The sequence below is a fragment of the Lissotriton vulgaris genome, chromosome 8 (assembly GCF_964263255.1).
Source record: "Lissotriton vulgaris chromosome 8, aLisVul1.2, whole genome shotgun sequence".
NCBI classification, from domain to species: domain Eukaryota; kingdom Metazoa; phylum Chordata; class Amphibia; order Caudata; family Salamandridae; genus Lissotriton; species Lissotriton vulgaris.
In genome coordinates, this window is record NC_141696.1 from 1,229,062,921 (window position 1) to 1,229,085,299 (window position 22,379).

A 22,379-nucleotide genomic window follows, 5' to 3' on the forward strand; every position below is an offset into this window, starting at 1 on the left:
ACCACAGCATTACTCAGCACCACCACAGCATCACTCAGCACCACCAATCAGCACCACCACAACACCACTCAGCACTACCACAGCATCACTCAGCACCACCACAGCATCACTCAGCACCACCACATTATCACTCAGCACCACCACATTATCACTCAGCCCCACCACATTTTCACTCAGCACCACCACAGCACCACTCAGCATCACTCAGCACCACCCCAGCATCACTCAGCACCACCTCAGCATCACTCAGCACCAGCCCAGCATCACTCAGCACCAGCCCAGCATCACTCAGCACCACTCAGCATCACCATAGCACCACTCTGCACCACCACAGCATCACTCAGTGCCACTCCAGCATCAATCTGCGCAACCATTCAACAACAACTTGTTAAAATATGTTCTCTCAATGTTTCAAGCTTTATTACAAATGTCACAAAAAGATGTTAATATTTCACTTCTGTTCTTGAATTTTCGTCAGAATAAAATACACTGAACATAATCTTCACAAAAGTTTTTACAAAAGTTTAAGCTATTGCCATTATAAATTACAATCACTTTTATTTAAGTATTAATTATTTAAAAAAATTAAAAGCCATTGTAATTTGTAATATCAATACATCTAAGTCACGTAAATACAAAACATGTTGCATTACAAATGCTATAGGTGTCACATTTGCGAAAGTTATAACTTTTGGCATTGTAAATGACAATGCTATTAATTTAGCTATTTTCAAAACCAACACATAAATAAAAAAATTGTCATTTACAAGACCAATAGCTCAAACTTTCCTAATACGAGACCTATTGCATTGCAAATGCTTGTTTGTGTTGATGATCCTCTTGTTATATTCGCTTCTGATTTTTCTGAGTGATTTCAGTTCATGGGAAGATGGGTGTTGTCTCCATTTTCTTTCTGCGCGTCTCAAATTACGCCTTTCTTCATTCAATATTCCATTAAACCATGGGTTTTTAATCTTTTCCGTAACTCTTTTCAATTTGAGTGGTATGGTGGCATTGACTATTTCCGTTACTGAGGTAGTGTAATGGTTCGTTAGGTCGTTCACCTTTTTCATGTTGACAGGTGGGTTTAAGTCTCTCTTGCAGCTGGACTCTGGTATCTCGGATCCATCTTTTCATTTTGTTAGTATGAATGTTTTTTATCTTCTCCCGCGATGGTATTAGGAAGGTTATGGCGTGGTGGTCTGACCAGTCGCAAGGTTCTGTGGAGAGCATTGAGATGTCATTATTCTTTGAGATAATCCAGTCCAATGTTGTTCCTTTCGAGTGTGTTGGTTGAAGACAAGCTTGGGATAGTTTTAGTTCGGATAGGAAGTCTTTAAAGGCGTTGACCTGTTTGTCGTTGTTCTCATTCCAGCGTAGATTGAAATCACCTAAATATATATTATTAATGTCGGTGTTGGCGTTGGCAGTGATGATCTCCATCAGTTGGTCAATGAAGTTCAAATTGTTTCCTGGTGGGTGATATATGGCATGTAAGTTGCAAATCTGTTTATTTGCCGATCCTACATTGAGCCCTAGGTATTCGCATGATTCGAGGGGGTCGGATTGAAATTGGCCGACTTCTAAGTTCGATCTGTGGATACAGGCAATACCACCCCCTGTCTTTTTCTGTCTGTCCAATCCCAATATGTTATAGTGTGGGGGCACCAGAAGGTCCAAGACTGGGGACGAGGATTCAGATAACCAGGTTTCGGTAAGGATTGTTATGTCTATTTCCTGATTGATGATGTCAGCTATGTCAGAAGCGTGCTTTGCTGCGGATCGACAATTGATCAGTAGACATTTTAAAGATTTCTCCGTTCTGGTTGTGATCACGTTTAACAGATCAGTGGTTAGATGGATTTGTTGTAGGTTGTTGAGATTTAGTTTCCTCTCATTCCTCGTAGCCGTTCTGTTGACATCTATCGGTACACTTTTGATTTCCTGTGCCTTCCTGGGGTCTGATGACTGATGACTCATATTCTCGGAGTAGAGATAGTATGTCTTCTTCAGTTGTGAAGTAGTGTGGCTCACTGGTTAGAGGCGGCAGACCCGAGAGCAGAGGACGGCCCGGGACCAGGGTTCGATTCCCGGCGCAGCAGGTTTTTGGACCAGGGTCAGCGGACTCGATAATTCTCTCGCCTCGGTGCCCACTCTGATCAGCGATCACACTCGGCAACTCTGGGCATTAGCTTGCCTCATCTTCACTAACGGCCCCACCAGACCGCCGGGGATGCCTGGTCTCACCCTGGAGATACCCATTAAGGGACCATCTCTCAGGGAAGCCAGGAAGGGTTTTGCAGCGGTCGAAGCGCCTTGGGACCCTACGGGTAAGTAGTGCGCTATATAAATGCCTATACATTTACATTTACATGCCTATACAGTTAAATAATTTTGATTCCTATCTGGTCTGTTTTGTCTGTTTGACACTGGCATCGATCTCTTGTTGTTGATATCAAATGCTGTGTTTACTAGCTCTCTGATAAGCTCTACTTCGTTGTGAGTATTTTCTGTGATAGCACATAGATTCTCTATCCCTTTCATAGTGTTTTTTATTTCCTGTGATAGGTTGCTAATTTGTGTATGGATCTCGAAGATTTTCCTCATGATCTTAGGTGCCGTAGAGTGAGTACTCTACAGTATGTTTCGATCTTCATATTTTTTGTTCCCTCATTTCCGTTCTGAGCAATGTATCAAGGACTTCTTGATACTTTCCTTTGGTCGTTTTTCTCCTTTGTTATTGCTTGCGTCGTTGATCGTTATATCCAGGTTAGGTGAACCACGTCTGTTGTTATTATTATTTGTATTTCGCGTTCTCTCTAATTCATTCCCGTTTAATATGTTTTCTTTTCCGCATATGGCTCCTGGTTGAGTGAATTGTGCCTGTATGTTTCTAGCTGGAGTGCTGTTTTGTTCGTGTTCCTGTCTGTCTCTATTTGGGGTAATATTTATAGGGTCGATATCTGATGAGACTAGGTTGTCTGTTGGCATATTCTGGAGTTGTAGAGGCCAAGTGTCTCTTATTTTCGTATCTCATTTAGGTTCTTGTCGGTCTCTGGCCGGGGTAATATTTATAGGGTTACTGTCGGGTGAGACTAGGTTGTCTGTAGACAGAATCTGGAGTTGTATAGGCCTAGTGTCTCTTAATTGCGTACCTTCCCCCGGTTCCTGGTGGTCTCTGGTCGGGATAATACTTATAAGGTTACTGTCGGATGAGACTAGGTTGTCTGTTGACGAATTATGTCGTTGTAAAGGCCTCGTGTCTCTTAGTTGCGTAACTTGATCCTGTACCTGGTGATCTCTAGGTACTGTGCTACTACTAGTGGGGTTGTTGTGTGAGATAGAATTGTCTTCTGTATGAGCTCGGTGTGGTCGAGGGTTCATGTTCTCCATATTTCATTTTAAGACTGAGAAGATATTCTCGAATTTTTCCAGTTCGTCGTTAGTGGCTTGTATCAATACTATTCCATTCTTGAAGATTGTTATGCAAATGTCCGCTCTGAGGTTAGGTGATGCTCTGGTCATAAATTTTGTTCCATGCGGGATGTTGGTTGTGGATTTAATATATAGCATATTTGTAAAGGCATTGCGCCATTTCGCATATTACATGGGGTAATAGTTCATTTCACATCAGTCATTGGCTCTCTTGCCTTGTGATGGCATGTTCTGATTATGTGCACATCCACCTGAAAATTAGTGTGCTTGAGTTTCAGGACTGGTTGGACAGTTCTTTAGTTTTCAATCTTCCCCTTTTATGGGTTCCCTTTCATTTAATTTGCTTCTCCTTTTTTACCTTATTTTAATAAACAATAGAATTCTACAACTCTCCAGACATTACTAACAGGCCGCTTGGCTGTAGCTCATTTCACCTGCAATGTGCAGTATCCCTCTTGACCACTTCCTCTAAACCAGGAGACTATTATGAAATGCTTTTGTCCATAGTCTATCATTGTTTTACCATTCCAAGATGCCCAACTCATAAGTTCTAAAGGTGGAACTTTCAAATAATGATAGACTATGTATAATACCATTGCAAGATGGACTCCCACTCTTTCATAATTGCAATATCACCATGTTTATATGACTGGATGCTGTCCGTTTATCTACTTCTATTCTTTTAATTTATCTTGCCCATGTTGTTGAGTTTGTGTGTTTTACTGCGGTTGTGTTAAAAGGTGAATGCAAGAATGAGATAGCGGGTGGATGAATGGATACATGATTCCAAACATGAGTGACAAAGTGCATGTAAAATGATTAATTGAGTGGCTAATCTCATCAACGACATTCAAGGCACTCTCATTTAGAAACCAGACATATTGGCATTTTCGTTGCTTGTTTTAAAATCTAGTGTGTTTTGTGTGTGCGTGCCAAGAAACAAGAGAACGTGATTAGCAGCTTGTGTAAGTAACAAATATGACTCAATTTGTTTTGAAGCTGATGTTTGTTTTAAACTGTTTGATTTGGAAATATATGGAAAGGGGTTTGTACACACATTACCTTTCTTTATCAAAACGAAATGTAATTCGCAATTTTGTTGAAACTCGCTGTTTCATTAACTCACGCTGCAGTCAGTATTGCTTAATATAAACCAGAGCCCGAAGAAAGTAATTTCATATTCAACATTGCCCTCTACCGGCATTAGAGTTAATAGCATTACCCTTTTACAAAGCAAAGCAGTATCATGTCCTGCTAATCTGGATTAGGCAAGTAATGACATAACTAAATCAACTGTCAAACCGCAGTTTACTTGCAGTCGTGCATCAACTTTGGCAGCAAATGAGCACCGCAACATTCTTGGAAAGTATCCACTCAATAACTGATCATGCTGCCTAGAGCAGTCTCCCAGAGTTGAAGGCGCTCCAGGACTACACTTTCAGAAAAAAAGATGACAACTATACCAAGCCAACCTAATAAACATGTAAACCTTCTTATCATAGTGGCAGCGCTTAATTTGTAAACAAGTGCTAGGGCTGCATAGGGATACATACCATAGCATAGTGGTAAACCCTGGCAGGCTACTATTGACTGTTAACTACTCTAGATTTTCTATTCTCAGTATTTCTGTCTGACATAAAGTGGTCATTTCCAAAATATGTACACTACCCCTTGCTCATGGTGGCCATTCCTGGTATGTGATAGCTATACATGGGCAATGCAGTGGGCAGTGAAACAAGTGAATAATTGATGAAAATGAGAAGCTGATATTTTGGAACCAGATTCATATTACTAAACATTTAAGTTAGGATGTGGGGACATTTTATTTGCAGAAAAGAGTGAAACTGTGCTGGAGGAACTAGATTATTTACTTAAAACAAGAAGCTGGTGCTTGAGAGCACAATGTTTATTTAAAAAATGTGTAACTCATGTAAGGGGAAAAAGCTATTACATTTCTATAAAGTATTATTAGTAGATTTCTGCCAGAAGAACTGCTGTGCTGCTTAAAGGACTCAACTGGACTGCTGTTCTGGAAGGCCTGATTTTTTCTGTTTTTTACCCTGCTGCCTGCTGCTCTCTGAATCTGCTGAAGGAGAGCTGGACTCTGCCTTTACTCCATGTGATCTCCAAGGGCTTGTTGGTTTGCCTTTCTGTTGTTTGAGACTCAAGGATACCAAAGACTCTGCCCCTGCGCAAGCTCACTGGAAATGGCCCAGAAACTTGCAACATGGATTTTGACACATCTCCTGTCTGCATGTAGCAGAACCAGCACCTAGACCTGGTTGGGGGAGTAAAATTGACACATAGGAACTAGTGTTTTGACTCCGGAGATCGATGCATTGGACAGCGCGTCGCCGCTGCTGCAGCTTGGTGAGATCAACGCATTCCCTCAACTGTGTGGCAGAATCCAGTGCATCGCTCAACACCTCTCAACTCTGGAGCCCATCTTCTGAACTGATACAATACTTTCACTGCATGGAGAAGATCAACAAATCTAGCTGATTGCGACCAGGAAAGGTACTTTGTTCACCAAGGCCTACACGGGTCCTGTAGCCGACCGGCACTCCATCGTGCTCGGTCCTAACTCTGGCTTTGTCCTGGTCCAGCGTGGCCTAAAGTAACCTTTTTAGTGCTATCAGCTTCTAACAGTTGAACTGCATTTATTCCTTCAAAATTCAATACCTCCACTTCTATAGACTACATTTTTGTCGTTGTGGTCTCGTTTTGTTCAGAATATAATAATCTATTTGTTAAACATTTGTGGAGTCTATTTGTGATGGATTATTCATCGTGTTAGTGTGTGTGTGTTGCACAAATACTTTACACATTGCTCTGAAAATATGCCCAACTGCTCTGTGCCAAGCTACCAGAGGGTGAACACAGGTTTTCTTTTAGTGTGTATCTATCTTACCCTGACTAGAGTGGTGGTCACTGCCTGGCCTGGGTGCATACCTCAACCAACCAGGAATCCCTTTTCTAACAACCCTGCTCCAATTAAAACAGCCCAGTCCAAACTACCAATCAAGGTCTTTCCTGAATTGAAACACAAGCAACCCAAGACCTATTTTAGCCTGATTGGGGCTCATCAGTTGGGTGTAGGTTGCATCCAGTCACACCGTGAGCAAAGGACTCAGATCTGGGCATATCCATCGCACTTAAATACTACTTGGAATGTCTCATCCAAGTAGAGGACACTGATATTGTCTTTTTGACGGAAACCTGGGCTAATGAAAACATTGATCCTGACTGGCAACTTGCCATACCTATTAGTTATGTTATCGCCAACCTTGATAGGAAGGGAGGAAAGGAGGGAGGAATAACGATAATTTATCGAGCCCTTTTTACAGTCATGACCTCCCCCGAGTCTCTAGTAGGCGCAGAAGCTATGTCATTTTTGATAAAATCTAAGAACTCAGAATCCTTTGCAGGTCTACTAATATAGAGGCCCCCTGGCACTAGATCTCCTTTCTCTCTTTTCCTTCAGACCTATCTCGAATCTTGCACGGATTCTGATAGCTTTACCGTCCTTGGGGACTTTAATCTTCATTTGGAAAATAACAATAATCCAGATACCATCCACTTACTTGATATTCTTGCTAGCTTTGGATTTAAACAAATTTTGTGTGCACCCACCCATATTGCGGGACATACACTTGATGGATTATGCACTAGCAACTCTAGGATGGAAGTCGACAGGGTTACCCCTCTCCCTTGGACTAATCATGCTGCAGTATTTTTTACTGTAGTTTTGAAAACAGTAACTAACCAACGGAGAACTAAACCTTGGCGAGGAGATGTCGTGCCTGGAAGGCAGTAAATCAACATGACCTAGTGTCTGGGCTTGATGCTAGGCCTGTGTTTTCTCTCGACCCTAATCAAGCAGCTATGGAATTCCATCACTGGCTCCATACAGCAGCTAATAAGATAGCTCCAGATTTTTTTTTAAAAATACAACCAAAAAAGGTTTCATCCCCAAGGTATTCTGCGGATCTTAAAGCAGCCAAAATTAAATGTCGACAAAAAGAGCGTGCCTGGAGATCACAATGCAATACCGTACAGAAGAAGCTCTATTGTGCAGCGCTTGATGAATATAAGAATGCTATTATCCAGGCTAAAACTGCTTTCTTTACTGTTAAAATCCAAGAGGCGGCTAATGTTCCTAACAAACTATTTCAAACAGTCACTGCACTAATGAGGTGTCCTCTGGATGTGATCTTTTCCCCCGATCAAAATTTCATACATAAATTAGCCAGATTCTTCCAGAACAAGGTTCAGTCGGTGAACTTTCTAGAGTAGCATTTGACACCAAAGGAAAAGATCCTGTGCAGTCTAATTCCGGGGTCAGGGAACAAGGGCTATCCCAAATCTCAATCTTGACAGAGGAAAAAGTAGCAAAGTTATTGCTGCAAATTAAATCCGGCTCCCCTCTGGACCCCTGCCCACCGTCTATATTACATCTGGCGCCAGAAGAAATAAGTTCTGCTTTATCTCCTGCGTTAAATACTACTCTTTCCACAGGTGTGTATACTTTACAGTGGAAAAAAGGCCTGTATTCGTCCCCTTCTAAAGAAACCAAAACTGGACTCACTAGTTGAAAAAACAATCATCCCATCTCCTGTCTACCGCTCCCTGCCAAAGTGCTTGAGAAGGCCATGAATGTGAGGATAACATCATATTTAGAAACCTACAACATTCTGGACAACACCCAGCATGGCTTCGGTGCAAATCATTCCACGGAAACTGCTTTGATCATGGCAGCGGAAGAAATTCGCAAGGTGATGGATGTGGGCGGAAGGGCTATACTGGTCCTGCTCGATTTGACAGCAGTCTTCGACACCATGAGTCATCCGGTGTTAATTCAAAGGCTTCAGGACATTGGTATCTCGGGTTCTGATCTTGCTCTACTGTCTTCATTTCTTTCATCCAGAAAACAAATCATCCATTGGGATGGACTTCAGTCGGAGGAATTTCCGCTCTCAGGAGGAGTCCCTCAGGGCTCTGCATTATCCCCTACTCTTTTTAATATCTATGTTGCCCCATTGGCAAAACTAATTAAGAGTTTTGGCCTCATGCTGGTGTCATATGCCGATGACACTCAGCTGATAGTGTCAGTAACCCAGGCAGCGGACGTCATGGCAGTGGAATTTTCTAACTGTATCTCGGCTCTGATGACCTGGATGAACTCTAACTTTCTAAAATTGAATACAGAGAAAACGGAAGTACTAGAGTTCGGTCATAAAACTTCGATCTGGAACCAGACCTGGTGGCCATCCGCAGCCGGGGGCTGCCCAGTACCAGTCATCAAAGCCAGAAATCTTGGATAATTTTCGACAAAGAACTCGACTGGGCGGCTCAGATTAACCAAATGTCATCAGCCTGCTTCTTTATGCTAAAACGCCTCAGAAAGATCCTCCCGTTTATCCCCCTCCCTTTGAGGAAAACAGTGATAATTGCCACAATTCTCTCGCGAATAGACTACAGCAATGCACTGTATTTAGGAGCTGGTGTTACACAACTGGCTAAACTGCAATCAATTCAAAACATGGCAGCCAGAGTGCTGCTTAATCGACCCAAACATCATCCCACATCTTAAGCGTTAAGCGTTAAGCGTTAAGCGTTAAAAGAACTCCACTGGCTTCCGAGTTTAAATCACTCTGCCTGGTTTACAAAGCCCTATTTGGCGGAGGAACAGAGGACCGCTATATACCAATGCGTGATCTAAGGTCGGCCACTCTTGGGCTGGTTAAACTTCCCAAGATAAAGAAAGTAAGATGGGGTGGAAAACGCTTCTCCTTCCTTGCAGCTAGGCTATGGAACTCAATTCCCGGTCACCTGAGAAAGGTAACCAACAGAATGTTGTTCCGAAAAAAAATTAAAACCCGTCTTTTTACCAGGCGTTAATTCTTCTAGGCATTGGGGTCTGTTTCTGTTTTTCTCCAGCGCCAAGACGCCTCGGCAGAAGTGCGCTCTATAAGTATATTCATTCATTCATTCATTCATTCACTTAAGGCGTTGCACTGATGTATACAAAAAGGTGATGAGTGAAGAGAGAAGTAACTTTAAATCTGCTATGGAGAATTCTACACCTGTGGAAAATCTGATAGCAGGATTACCACAATCACAGCCTCCTTCTAGTGGCAGCAATACTACTGGTGCAAAGAAGAATACTTAATAATTGTTCTAACCACTTCGTAGCCCCCGCCTGTGAATCAGTTTGTTTTTTTGGTACTCGGTGTTCTGTGTTAGGAAGGCTTGTGGTTCTAATGCCTGCGCTGCCACAGATGCGAAGCCCTTGCACATGAATTTTGCAGGCTCTTACCCAAATGAGCTATCTCAAAAAATACTTTGCATTTTTACATGTGAATGTCAAGAATGGAACATCTTTACTTGTCTTTCTTCAAAGAGTCGCTTCAGCTACTTTAAACTGCTTCTCTTGTCTTTTAAGAAACCTAGCAATTTAAAAGCCTTTCCTCCTTGAGTCAGTTACGGGAACAGGCTAATCCCTCTTCAATGTAAAACTTCCATTATCATTCTTTCATCATTCATAAGTACAAGACTCCTCTGTGCATTAAGGTCTTTATTTGAAGCTGCAGCACATTGCAGAGGGCAGCGAAACAACTGCCCCTCCATTAGGTGGTGATTGACCTGAAGTGACTGACGCTTTTCTGCCGTCGATGATGCAATGAAAAGCACAAACTTTTAGTCCAAGAACACAGGTAAACTACAGTTTTCAGAACACCGAAAAAATATGTACACAACACCCACTATGGAATCCCCTACACCCGCCTGCACCCCATGCTACCTCGGTGTGACTTTATAGGCTTCTGTTTCAGCAGCTCCTTTAGTCCTGCAGCTTTGCTCTTTCTTAAAAGAGGGGGAAATACTTCACTCTTAAAATATGTATTACATGCTCTCCACTAATGGTTCATTGCAGGCCGAACCAGGGGTCACAGTACTGTGTAGCCAGGGTCAGAAAATACAATGGAGCACCAAAACAAGATTGGCCTCCATTAGTGAATCCGATAAGTAAAAAAGTGAGGCAACAGTTTTGACTTGCAACGACACGCTGTATAGATTTTATCCAGTGCTTAATTTGTAAAAAATGAAATTCCTTGGGCCTTGTCAGAAGGCCACTGCAGTTTGCACCACTCATTGCCCTTGACAGGACTGTCAATGACCATACCAGCACAACTACTAACAATCACAAACCTATAAGTGCGATAATCACCCTATTCCAGGTATCCAACACCATAAGGATGGCTATAGCAGTCAAACTCGAAGTTGGGGAACCGGGTTTGAGTATCGGGACACTCAACATACTATGATTCTGGGCAAATCAAGTAATCTCCCGGTGCCTAACAAAATGAATGTGTCTGTCTGTAACGCAACTGGTGCTCATGTAAAGCACTCTGATAGCCTCGGGTCGAGTTTACGCTATGTAAAACTTTAAAAAAAAATGTATTAGTCCTATTTAATGTATTGTTCTCATGATGACCACTGTATTATTAATTCTGCAGGATCCTAAGTTATTTCATAATATGTGTACACCTGGCTGATGAGATGCAATCAAGGCAACATGGAGAAGTGTGGCTCAATGATTAGAGCAGCAGACCCTGATGCAGAGGTCTAGCCCGGGACCAGGGTTCAATTCCCCGCCTCGGCGGGACTTGGGCTCAAAATTCCATGGACCTGATAATTCTTGCCTCGGTGCCTATTACAATCATGGGTTCCACAGCTGTATTTGTACAAGCGCCTTGAGACCCTTGCGGGTGAGTAGTGCGCTATACAAGTATCAATTTACATTTTACATTGGTCTTGGATCACTAGTGTTCTGGTTTAGGAAGGACTTGGCCTGGCAGTTCGGGCTGGTCTGCTCTTATTGGAGCAGGGTCAAAACTGATTTGCATACAGCTAGGTTCAAACTGAGAAGGCATGGTGGGCAAAATGTGTTGGAATGCTACCTTGAGCGATTACAGTGTGTCAGGACTGTTTGAAACACTTCTGACATTCGGAGCCGTAAAGCGGGGATGATGATGAGAAGCTGGTTCTTCAATTCCCTTTTACATAGCCTCCCAAAGAGTGCTTTACGATCACTGCTTTGGAAAGGAACACACCAGGGAAAAGGGGAATTGGAGAAAATAATAAATAAAAGTTGTGGAGTGTTTTCAGAGAGGCGCTGGTCAGGAAACCCTCTTGGACAGTGAGGTCCTCTGGGGTGTCGGGGAACCATCAGCCATACTGGAAGAACCCTGTGTGTTAGATAGTAGACAGAAATTAAGAAGACATACGTACAAAGGAAACATCCTGAACACTGCACACCGCTCTTGTTCCTGTGTACTCACATCCACCTCTCACACAGCACAATTTGAACCGTCTAGCTGGGACCCTGCAATACCAGGGGGACGTCGTCCACCAGCCAGATAGGTTGTGAATGCAACAGGTAAGGTGTTGGAAAGTCAAGGTCCAATAATCTGTACTCTCCTTCAGGAGACACTAGTGTTGTCAATAAAGTTTCAAAGCACAAAAAAAAGCAAATAACGTGAGGGAAAAGGAAGCGTCAGGAGCACAGAAAATATGCGCTCACCACTTATCTACGTTCTTATCTCCAAGAGTGGCTGACTGTTCCATCACAAGAAAGGATTGGAGAACCCCAGAGTTCAGGGCATTACGAGGAACGCATTGCCTCTGCGTCCTCGTACGACCCCCGTCACCGCCTGGCAGCAGAACAAGAAGATGCGGTCGAAATGCGGGAGCCGGCTGTTGTAGTTGCCGGGAAAGTGCTGTTCGCTATCTAACAGTTAGGCGTGGCACCAACCTCAGGGCTCAAGGCAACAGGCGCGTGGCAAAAGGCAGCCGCAACGGACAACAAGCGCTGAAGGAACTCAGTGCATGAAAGGCATTCTGTGCTTGATCAGGAAGGTGCTGACGGGGTTCTATGCTGGAAACACTCTCCGATTTGAGCTTTACGGGCAAGCCAAGGGGGATTTGGGGGGCAGCCGAGCACCGCGGGGTCTGCCCCCTGGGCAGATTGGAAGGAGGTGGAGGCTATATGGAAGCGGCCATTTTGTGACTTTGGGCTGCTTTGGGAATAGCCCAAATCAAGCCCAATTTTAAGTGGATAGCCCAAGGCTACTTAAGGGGTTTTGGCGACCACCCAGTCACCATTTTAGGTTCTGGTGACCTGGTGGCTGGGAGCGCTGTTTTGGCAGGAATTCTTGTCAGGCCTGTGTGGCTTTCGGTTTCTTGTGGCAAGTTTGCGGTGAATTGGTGGTTGTGGCTATGGCGGGAGATGATTATCGCGTCCTTGAAGCCATCCGCCTGCTCAGTGAGGCAGGACGGATCGATCTGTTGGTTGGCCCCAGGGGGAGGGGCGCCCAGTGAGGTGCGTGTCAGCGGGCTTGGCGGTGGCTGTGTTCGCCTGATTGCCACCCCGCAAGAATCCTCTTGTCCAGGTGAGGGGTCAGGGCCGCGCGGATGCCAGGGGTGCGGCCCTGGGCTTGGGGACGGGGGCCCGCTTGCAGAAATCTTGGCGGGGGAGCACTGTGTGCGTTTCCCAGCCGCTGTCGCGGATGGTGTCTGACCGCCCCAGCTTCTCAGGGGCTGTCGCGGTGGAGCGGGAGGCTGGGCCTGGGGCCCCGTACCAGGGAGGCGGGGGTGGGCCGGGAGAGCATTGGTTACTCGGGCGTGGAGGGGCCGAGTCAGCGCGGGGGAGACGGAGGGAGCGCCTTTTCTATTCAGGTGCACGAGAAGTCTGAATTATGTGTCTGACAAAAGGGGTGGGCCCGGATGAAGAGATGACAGGGCCAGTAGGTAAGGCGCCCGGGGGCAGGAAGGACTCGGGAGAGTTGCCCTCGGGGTCAGAGGTTGACGGGACCAAGGTCAGCGGGGCAGCCGATGCCACGGGCAGGGCTAGTGCGGCGGGTGCTGGTGCGACCAGGGAGGACGATGTGAAAGTGGTGAGCAAGGAGTTGAAGGTTAAGCGGCTGCCGTAAATGGGGGTCACAAACCCGTTAGGGGCTCATTCGATGTTGTCCACTAAGGAGCGCATTTGGAAGGGGGAGTATGTAGAGATATTGAAGCTCCTGCACCGGGAAGTGAGGGCGAAGGAGTGCTCGAAGGAGGAGGAGGAGTATGAACTCCAGAAGAGGCCGAGGGTGCCCCTTCTGATCGAGAATTGGACGGCGGCGTTCCTAATCTTCGCCCAGCGTGTATTGTGTAACTTTCCTGAGCGGTAAGTGTCCATGTTTAAATATATGGACGTAGTCAGGAAGGCCCAGATTACGGGGGGAGGTTACGCGTGGGCTCAGTCCGACGAGGAGTTCATGGCCTGCATGGCATGAGACCCCGAGGCCAAATGGGGTGAGCTGGACACCGATTTGTGGCAGCACACAATGGGGTTGGCTGGGTCGGGTTAGACCATATTTACGGCAAGCGGGCTGCCTATCATCTACCAGCCCTTTCAGGGCTGCGCCACCCGGGTCGAGGTGGGGGCAGGGGCCAAGGGCCAGTCAGGTTTCCCAGGAACATGTTGGGATTACAACAAGGGGGCATGCACTAGGTAGTATTGCTGGTTCCAACATGAATGTTCGGGCTGTGGGAAGAGTGGGGATGCCCTGGTCAAATGCTGGGGAGCTAAGGGTCAGCAGCAGGGGGGACAGCAGAGGTAGGCAGGAGGTTTTCGGTCAGGGACACAGCATCAGGCTGGGGTTGGTAGAGGGGCCAAGGGGACTGGGCCCAAGGGCTCGTACTCCAGTTAGAATCGATCGGTTAGTGGCAGCCCTTCAGGCTTATCCAAATAAGGGGGCTGCTGATCGCCTGCAGTCGGGGTTTCGGGAGGGGTTTCGGCTGGGCTACGAGGGGCTGCAGGTTCGGAGGTGGGCTGACAATTTAAGATCTGCCAAGGAGCACCCTGAGGTGGTGCAGGACAAACTGGATAAGGAAGAGGGAGAGGGCCGCATGGTCGGACTCTTTGAGGATTGGCCTTTGGTGGATTTGATTGTGTCCCCCATTGGGGTAGTGCCAAAAAAGGAGAAACAGCAGTTTTGCCTCATTCAGCATTTGTTGTGGCCCGAAGGTGGCTCTGTGAATGACTTTATTGATGAGCGGGAGACCACAGTGTCTTATTCCTCTGCTGACGCAGCCATGTCTTTGTTGGTGACAGCGGGCGCAACAGCGAGGATGGCTAAGTGCAACATCAGTTCGGTTTTCCGGCTGCTTCCAGTCCACCCAGACGATTGGGGCTTAATTGGGGATCCAGTTTAATGGCCGCTGGTACGTGGAGAAGGCCCTGCCGATGGGCTACTCAATGTCCTGCGCACTTTTTGAATGCTTTAGTACGTTCCTACAATGGTTGTTCACGGAACGGATGGGTCACTAAGGAGAAACACACTACCTGGATGACTTTTTCTTGGTTGGTACCCCAGGCTTCACGGACTGCCAGGATGTGCTGGACAGGTTTCAGGAGATCATAGGGGAGTTTGGTGGGCCATTGGCACTGGAGAAGACAGTGGGGCCGTGCACGGCGCTGTCATTCTTGGGAATTGAACTGGATTCGGAGGTAATGGAGGCCCGTTTACCAGTGGACAAGCAGCAGCAAATGTTGGAGCTGATGGAGGTTATGTTGGCACTACACAAAGTCACGGCATTGGAAATACAGCTGCTGTTGGGCCACCTCAATTTCGCTTGCAGGGTGGTGCGAGTGGGACGGACCTTCTGTCGGAGATTGGGCAGGGCTTTGGTAAGGTGGAGGCCGCCGCATCATCATGTGCAGCTGTCAGCGGGTATTCGAGAGGACCTGAGGATGTGGCAGTTCTTTTTGAAGAACTTTAACTGGGTCCTCATGAAGAGAAGTGGTGACCTTGTCTAGGATGTTCAAATATTTTCCGACGCGGCTGAGAGCGAAGGCTTCAGCCTGTACTGGAGGGGAAAGTGGTGTGCGGAGAAGTGGCCCCCTGAGTTGGCGGGGGGTGGTAGGAGCATTGCCTTTCTTGAACTTTTCCCTTTGTGGTGGCGGTCGCGCTTTGGGGGGACTTGTTGGCCTCACAGACGAGTGACTTTCCATGTAGACAACATGGCTGTGGTGGAAGTGGTGAATAGGCAGTCGGCTAGATATTCGTAGGTGCTGAAGCTGCTGTGGGTGTTTGTGCTGGGCTGCTTGCGGCATGATATTGCTTTCGCGTGGTTCATGTTCCCGGGTTGGAAAATGACATCGCCGATGCTTTGTCTCGTTTGCAGTGAGGGAGATTTCGTGGGTTAGCCAAGGACGCGGATCCGAACCCGACCAGCATGCCGCTGCAACTGTGGTACGTAGACAACACAGGATGGTGCAGCTGGTTTTAGGGTATTTGGCACACTCGAGTAAGGTGACTTACCTGAAAGCATGGGAGGAGTCTCTGGCTTCGGGCGAGATGGCGGTCTGCGGGGATGGGGCGGCAGGATGTTGTGGTGCAGTTTATCCTGTCCCTGATTGAGAATTGGCTCACCCGGGTCACGATAGCGGGGAATTTGGCACGGATAGCTTTCATGGGAATACTTCTGTGGGGTTATGCGCCATCGGCGGGTGAGCTCGGCTCGCAGATGCTCGAAGGTTGGATCTGAGAGTGTGGGAGTGTGTGCCGGGTCAGGCAACCCTTGTCATGGAACCAGCTGGAGCGAGTGTTGGAAGCCTTGCCTCGGGCTTGCAATGATAACAGAGAAATCTGCCTGTTTTCCACAATAATGTCATGGATGTTAGTGGGGGCTTTTCAGGTATCTGAGTTGTTGGGAGCCAGAGGGAGTGTTGGGATTCTGAGGTCCGAGGTTTCCTTTAGAGGAACCGACGTATGTCTTTGGCTTCGGAAGTCTAAGACGGACCAGAGGCTTGTGGGCCAGTGAGTATCCCTGCAGGAGGCGGATTCAGACTGGATATGTCCCTTTCGGTGGGGTTTGAGATTGAGGGACTGGGTGCCGGGGGCGAAAGAGGCAGTTTTCAGGCACGCGGATGGGCGAGCGGCTACGGGCTTGCAGCTATTAGCAATATTGCGGAAAGCATTAGCCCTTCTGGGGGTGGATGGCAAGAGCTATGAAAAAGGGGGAGGCAGTGTAATCGCCTACCCTTCCGCCTTTTCCTGGGTGGCGGAGTTGTTTTTGTAGTTGGTCAAGTTTGGCTGGAGTTTGGTAGTTTATGGTTAAGTTTGGGAAGTTGGTGAACAGGAGCGGGAAAGTTTAAGCAGGTTGGAAGTTTATATTAGAGGTTTGTTAGTTACAGTTGCAGGAAGGCAGGTAGGATTGTAGGTCATGGGAGGGTAGGAGTTTGAAATGCTATGTGATAAGATTGTGTAATATTTAATGTTATTTAAATGTATGCATTGTATGTTGCAGAGTGATTTTTTTTATAATGTGGGGATCGTAGGGGGAGGAAAGGCAAGGGGTCAGGTAAATTAATGTTTAGAGAGGTTTTAGTTTTGTAAGGCAAAGTGCCAGTTTAATAAAATTGGGATATGCACCTGTTTCAATAAAGTGGCCTTTTACCCACACAAATGGTTGTCGGTGTGGCTTCCCCCCTGATCCCTCCCAAAAATCCAATGAACAAAGAATGCTGGAGGCACCAGGAAGTAGTTCTCCCAGTGCGGCAGGCAAACACAGGGAATCAGACTGTCAAGCACCGGTCTGGTGTGTAGGAGGGGCTTATATCCTGCCCTCAATTAGCGGTTGATTACAAGTGCTTCTTCCTGCCAACGATCCCTTGGGCTGCTGGGAGTCATTGTTCTCCATACACGCACGCGCCTCCCAGTCATTCTACAGTAGAGTTAGGGGGTAAAGGACTGGCTATGTGTACCCCTTACATGCGTGACTTCCTGCCTGACGCCACCATGACAGTGTGGTTAGAATTGTTGCAAGCATTCCACTCATCACCTTTAGTGTTTTATGTTAGTAGAAAAGGTTCACCTAAGGGTACTTTTGAAAAAGCAAAAAAAGAAAAAGGCAAAAAGCAGAGGCGTATCCATTTTGTAACAGACCATCTTGCATATATGGGGCCTAATTATTCAACTGCATTGTAGTACGTTTTGTAGCACTATAAAACACACTACAAAATGTATGTTTTGCCTATGCTAATGTGTGTGAATTTTGCAGCTTCAGCCGTGGAGTCGTTGCGCATGTAAATATATATTTTTGTAGAAAATGTGGGAGGGACACAGGGGAGTGGGTGGGAAAAGAGGCAGACTTACTACTAAAGGGGATTGGATTACGGAGGGGGATTAAGGAGATGTTTATGGAGGAACATCACCCATCCACACAAGACTAAGCCAATTGCATTACTCTAGGGTTGAACACATGTAACTAAGGGCCTGAATATGACTTTAGAGGTGCTGCGCCGGCTCTCTGCTAATCTTTTTACTCCTGGTAAATATGTACTGCTTGTACATTTTCTTAGATATTTGAGATAATTGTATGATTGTATTTGTGAAATGCTTAAAGAAATCAAAGGGTGACTCAACACCTCTTGGGCTTGATTGCTGTAAAGATATCGAGCACTGTTCCTACTTTTGTTTTCGAATTGGCATAACTCTGCAAGACTTGTTATTTCGTGCTCGAGAAAAAGCTTTTTGATAGTGAGTAAAGGTTCCTATTAAATTGTGAGTGAATGGCCACGCGATTTCTATCAATATCACATTGCATCCATCCTTTTTTTAAGCAATTGTATTGATTTTTCAATATAGTAGCACATGAACAAGTCAGAAGCAAGCAGATCCAGGTTCTCATGAGAAACATGCCAATTTCGTTCCCCTATTGGTCACATCAAACTATGACTTTGTGCGTAGCCTTTCAGCATCACTTGGTCCTTTGTTACAAAGAGGTAAATCAACAATCAGGCCATAACAGTCACTTATACAAGCATGGGTCGGTAAGGAACAGAGTATTCAGTCGCCAGCCCTTAGTGGAAACTTCTCCCTGTGTGTCTTGTGAAGCTTGTTAGAGGGTGGGGGTGGGGGGCTGTGTGTGGTGAACTTGAGATGCGCAGGTGGGGGTGGCAATGACAAGCGAGAGCTCAAAGTCAATTATTGTTAATTATAAGCATTAAAGTAGTTTGTGCCCCCAAACTGGGTCCTTTCACTCAGGTAGGTCCTTTTTAAATTCCTGTAACTCGTGTAGTAGTGTATCCCAATCCGCTGCTACGGGGACCCGGCGCAGACCCCGAACCTCCTCACGCTGGATGGCCACAGATTCAGCCCTACCCCACTTGAGTGTTGCTGCACACCAGTGTTTAAAACTAGGTATTTTGTTGGGCTTCCAGTGCATAGCTATGGATTTTTTACCTAAGAGCAGTGCCAAATCGAAAAATGGGTTAGTAGAGCCTCCTGTCTTTCTACACCTGAACAGACCCAGGACTTCACTTACCATAGGGCATCGATCTGTACATCTCATGATTGCAGTCGGTGCGTCTGTGACTTCCTGCCACAGTGAAGCTGCGATTGGACAGCTTCAGAACATGTGGGTGATGTTTGCATCTGGTGTGCAGCATCTGGGGCAAGTCGAGGTGGAGCCATAGACTGTGCAGGCGTGCTGGAGTGAGGTTTTCTCTGTGGAGAATGTTGTGTTGGTAATACAGGAATTTGGCATTGCGAAAGAATATGCTGGGATATGCCATAGTTTTGTCCCATTCTTTTTAGGACAGCTCTCGGCTATGTCCTGTTGCCACTTGTGTTGTGTTTGGAATAAGGGGTCCTGCTTCGTGTGTGCCAATGATCAGGTGAGACAAGTAATTAGTCGATGGCCTCCACCAATAGTGTGGAGTGTATGTATCTAGAGGTGCGTCTGTGTCAATTATCTGCCAGAGGCAGTATATTTCGGCCTATCAACCTGATATATGGAAAAAAATGGCCGGCTGACAATTCACAATCTGCTTGAAGCTGAGCAAAAGGGATGAGCCATCATTTAGGACTAGGGTGCCTACAGTGTCAACGCCCTCAGCTTCCCATGTCATTAGCCCCTCCCTCCCTACTAGGTTCCAGAAAAAATATAACAGGCGCAAAGGCATAAGCATTTTAGCCAGTGGCACTCTGGCCTGGACAGTGATAGGGAGTGCACTCCAAAATACCAGTTGAGGGCGAAGGGAGGCACTAGGCCTGGTGAGGTACCATCAATGAGGTTGTGTATGGTGTGGTATATCCGAATGCCTAAGTATCCGAAAGTGTGCGGTTCCCAGCAAAGAAGGTGCAACAGTCATGACTTAGACTATTTCACCCCTAATCCCAATGTTTCACGGAACTTGGTTAGGATGTCTCTGGCCTCCGCTATCTCGCTGCATATATCTTGGATATAGATGAGAGCATCGTCTGCATAGAGGGACACAACATGAATTTTGTCACCAATCAGAATGCTCCATGTCTGCCCTTGTTGTCTGAGCCACTGTGCCAGTGGTTCCATTGTCAATGCAAAGAGGAGAGGGGATAGTGAACATCCCTGATGTGTTACTCTGCTTATCTGTATTGAGTCGGATATGCACCGTCCGGTCCTCACATGGGCCGTGGGAGGTAGCAAGGCACAGTCTTCTTGTTGGTAAGTGAGAAGGGGGGAGAGCGAGGCTGGTGGGTGGGCCGATGCCCAGCTGCAAATTAGAGGCCACCCGGAGTGCCCATATCCTCATTCTGAAGTCCAATGCCATGGTGCAGTGGTAGCCACCGCCCCCCCACCAGGGGTGGGTCAAGGTCCCTCGTAGTGCCTAGGAAACCCACTGTGGTCGAATGTCTCTCCTCCAGCCCAACGCGTGACACCAGCAGGCCCATGTTTAAGGCTGCTCGGCCGCAATGAGTTTGGCCAGTAGTAGTAGTAGGCTCTTGTGGGTCGCACGCGTCGGTTGTCACCCTCCCACCTCTCTAGGGCTCAGCAGATGGGGCGCTGTGCTGTCCGGCAGCTCCAGGGTATACTCAGCGATGCTGGTGTAGGCTGACTCACCTTGCCCTAACTGCCAAGAACTGGCCCAGCCGGTGCCGCCCAAGTTGTGCACCAGCCTCTTGATGCAACTGGCCACCATTGCATCCATCCTTTATGTAAAGTTTGAAGTGTTTTTCTGTTATCTTGATTTAAACAACTTGCCTGTAGACAGTTTTGTTTTATCCTCTGTAGATGCTGAGAAGTGTAAAGAAGGGCCATAGTGAACGCATATAGTAGGATCAGTTTAGGTGCATCCTTCAGCAACTTTCACTCTCTGAAGCAGAAAATAAATCAACCCCGACATAGCAGACAGTTCACCCTAGATTATGCCTGCTGATCTCTATGCCCTGGGTCATTGATTGTGAATTACTCCCTGTATGGCATATTCGTCCTCTCTGCAATCTACCTAAAATGTAGGGGGAAGAATCATGCCCGCTCCCTCACACGAACTTCTAATGTTCAACTCCACACTCTCTCTGTTGACTTTGATGAATTTCCTTTGGTGCAAAACTACCTTATACAGCTGTTATATAGTTCATCACTCAGTACATTTGTAGCCATCTCTTTGTGATCTTATGTCACTGCCACACTTGTCGTCTCTCTGTATACTCATCAAAAAGCCTTTCCCATGCCTGGTAATTTAATCTCTGTCAGCTCTTAACAGTCTCCAGACAGTTTTTCCTTCCAGCACCATGGTCAGATTGAAACCCTGCTACTTCAACTGGCAGTGGTGTAACACATACAAATATACCCCTCCCTGAAAAATGTGATGAGGGCTCCCATAACATACAGATATTCATTGACCTTGGGCTGATTGCGGCACTTTTGAAGGGTTGGGGAGCCCTGGAGGGTTGCCCCCGCACTGCAGGAACAGCAAGGGTCTGCGTTACACTCCTGCTTTTCCTTAATGCAGTGCTTCAGGCTCACCCTAAGATATCCCTGTACCATAATTAAGTGAAAGTGGGTTTTCTAAAGCGTGTTACTACCCGAAGGCCTCGTAGCACTGAGGTTGCTTACTTCTGGGAGAATGCCGATTTATGTGGAAAAAAGAAAAGTTTTAAGCGTTTTTCGAAATTTTAAAAGATTGGGCTCCATCCGAAGCGAAGAGGGTAAAGAGTTCCAAGTCACGGCCGCATTCAGGGAGAAGGAGCGTCCGCCCCACCTGGCCCGTTTAGTTTTGCGTGTTGTTGCCAAAAAGGCTGTGCTTGAACGCAGTGATCTTTGGGGATGGTAAGGAATAGCTAAGGAGCAGATCATTGCGGGAGCATTTTTCCACATGGCCTTATGCATTATGCACATCGCTTTAAATTTTACTCTGGCTTGGATGGGCAGCCAGTGTAAATTTCTCAGGGCAGTAGTGCCTGAATGACTGCGGGGGAGGCCTAGCAGTAGACGTGCTGCTGCGTTCTGGGTGACTTGCAGTTTCATGAGTGTGCTAATCGGTGCACCCAGATATAGAGCATTCCCGTAATCAAGGCGGGACAGGATAATGGCCTCGACCAATATCCTGCGGGCCTGAAAAGGGAGAAGAGGAAGAATTTTCCATAGCATGCGCATCAGCCCGAAGCAAGTGGCGGACAGTTTGGTGGCTTGTTGATTGAAAGTAAGGGTATTGTCTAGCCACATGCCAAGCTTTTGATTTGCTTTTTTGGTTCTGGGGGGAGCCCATACATGGAGGCCAGAATAAAGTGGGGCTGGGGTGAGCTGTGTTCCCCAGGAACATCAGTTCAGTTTTATCCCCATTAAGTTTTAGATGGGAGGAGGCCATCCAGTCTGTGACTGCAACTAGACAACTACTCAGGTTCGATGGAGTGTGACCTGGCTGATTCAAAGCTAGCACCAGCTGAGTGTCATCAGCGTAAGTCACCATTTCAAAGCCAAAAGGGTGAACAACCTCTGCCAATGGTTGCATATACATGTTAAAAAGCGTGGGGCTCAGGGAGGAGCCCTGAGGCACACCTTGATTGAGAGGCCAAGTTTTGGAATGGATGTCACCTTCCACCACCTGGAAAGTTCGGTTTCCCAGAAAA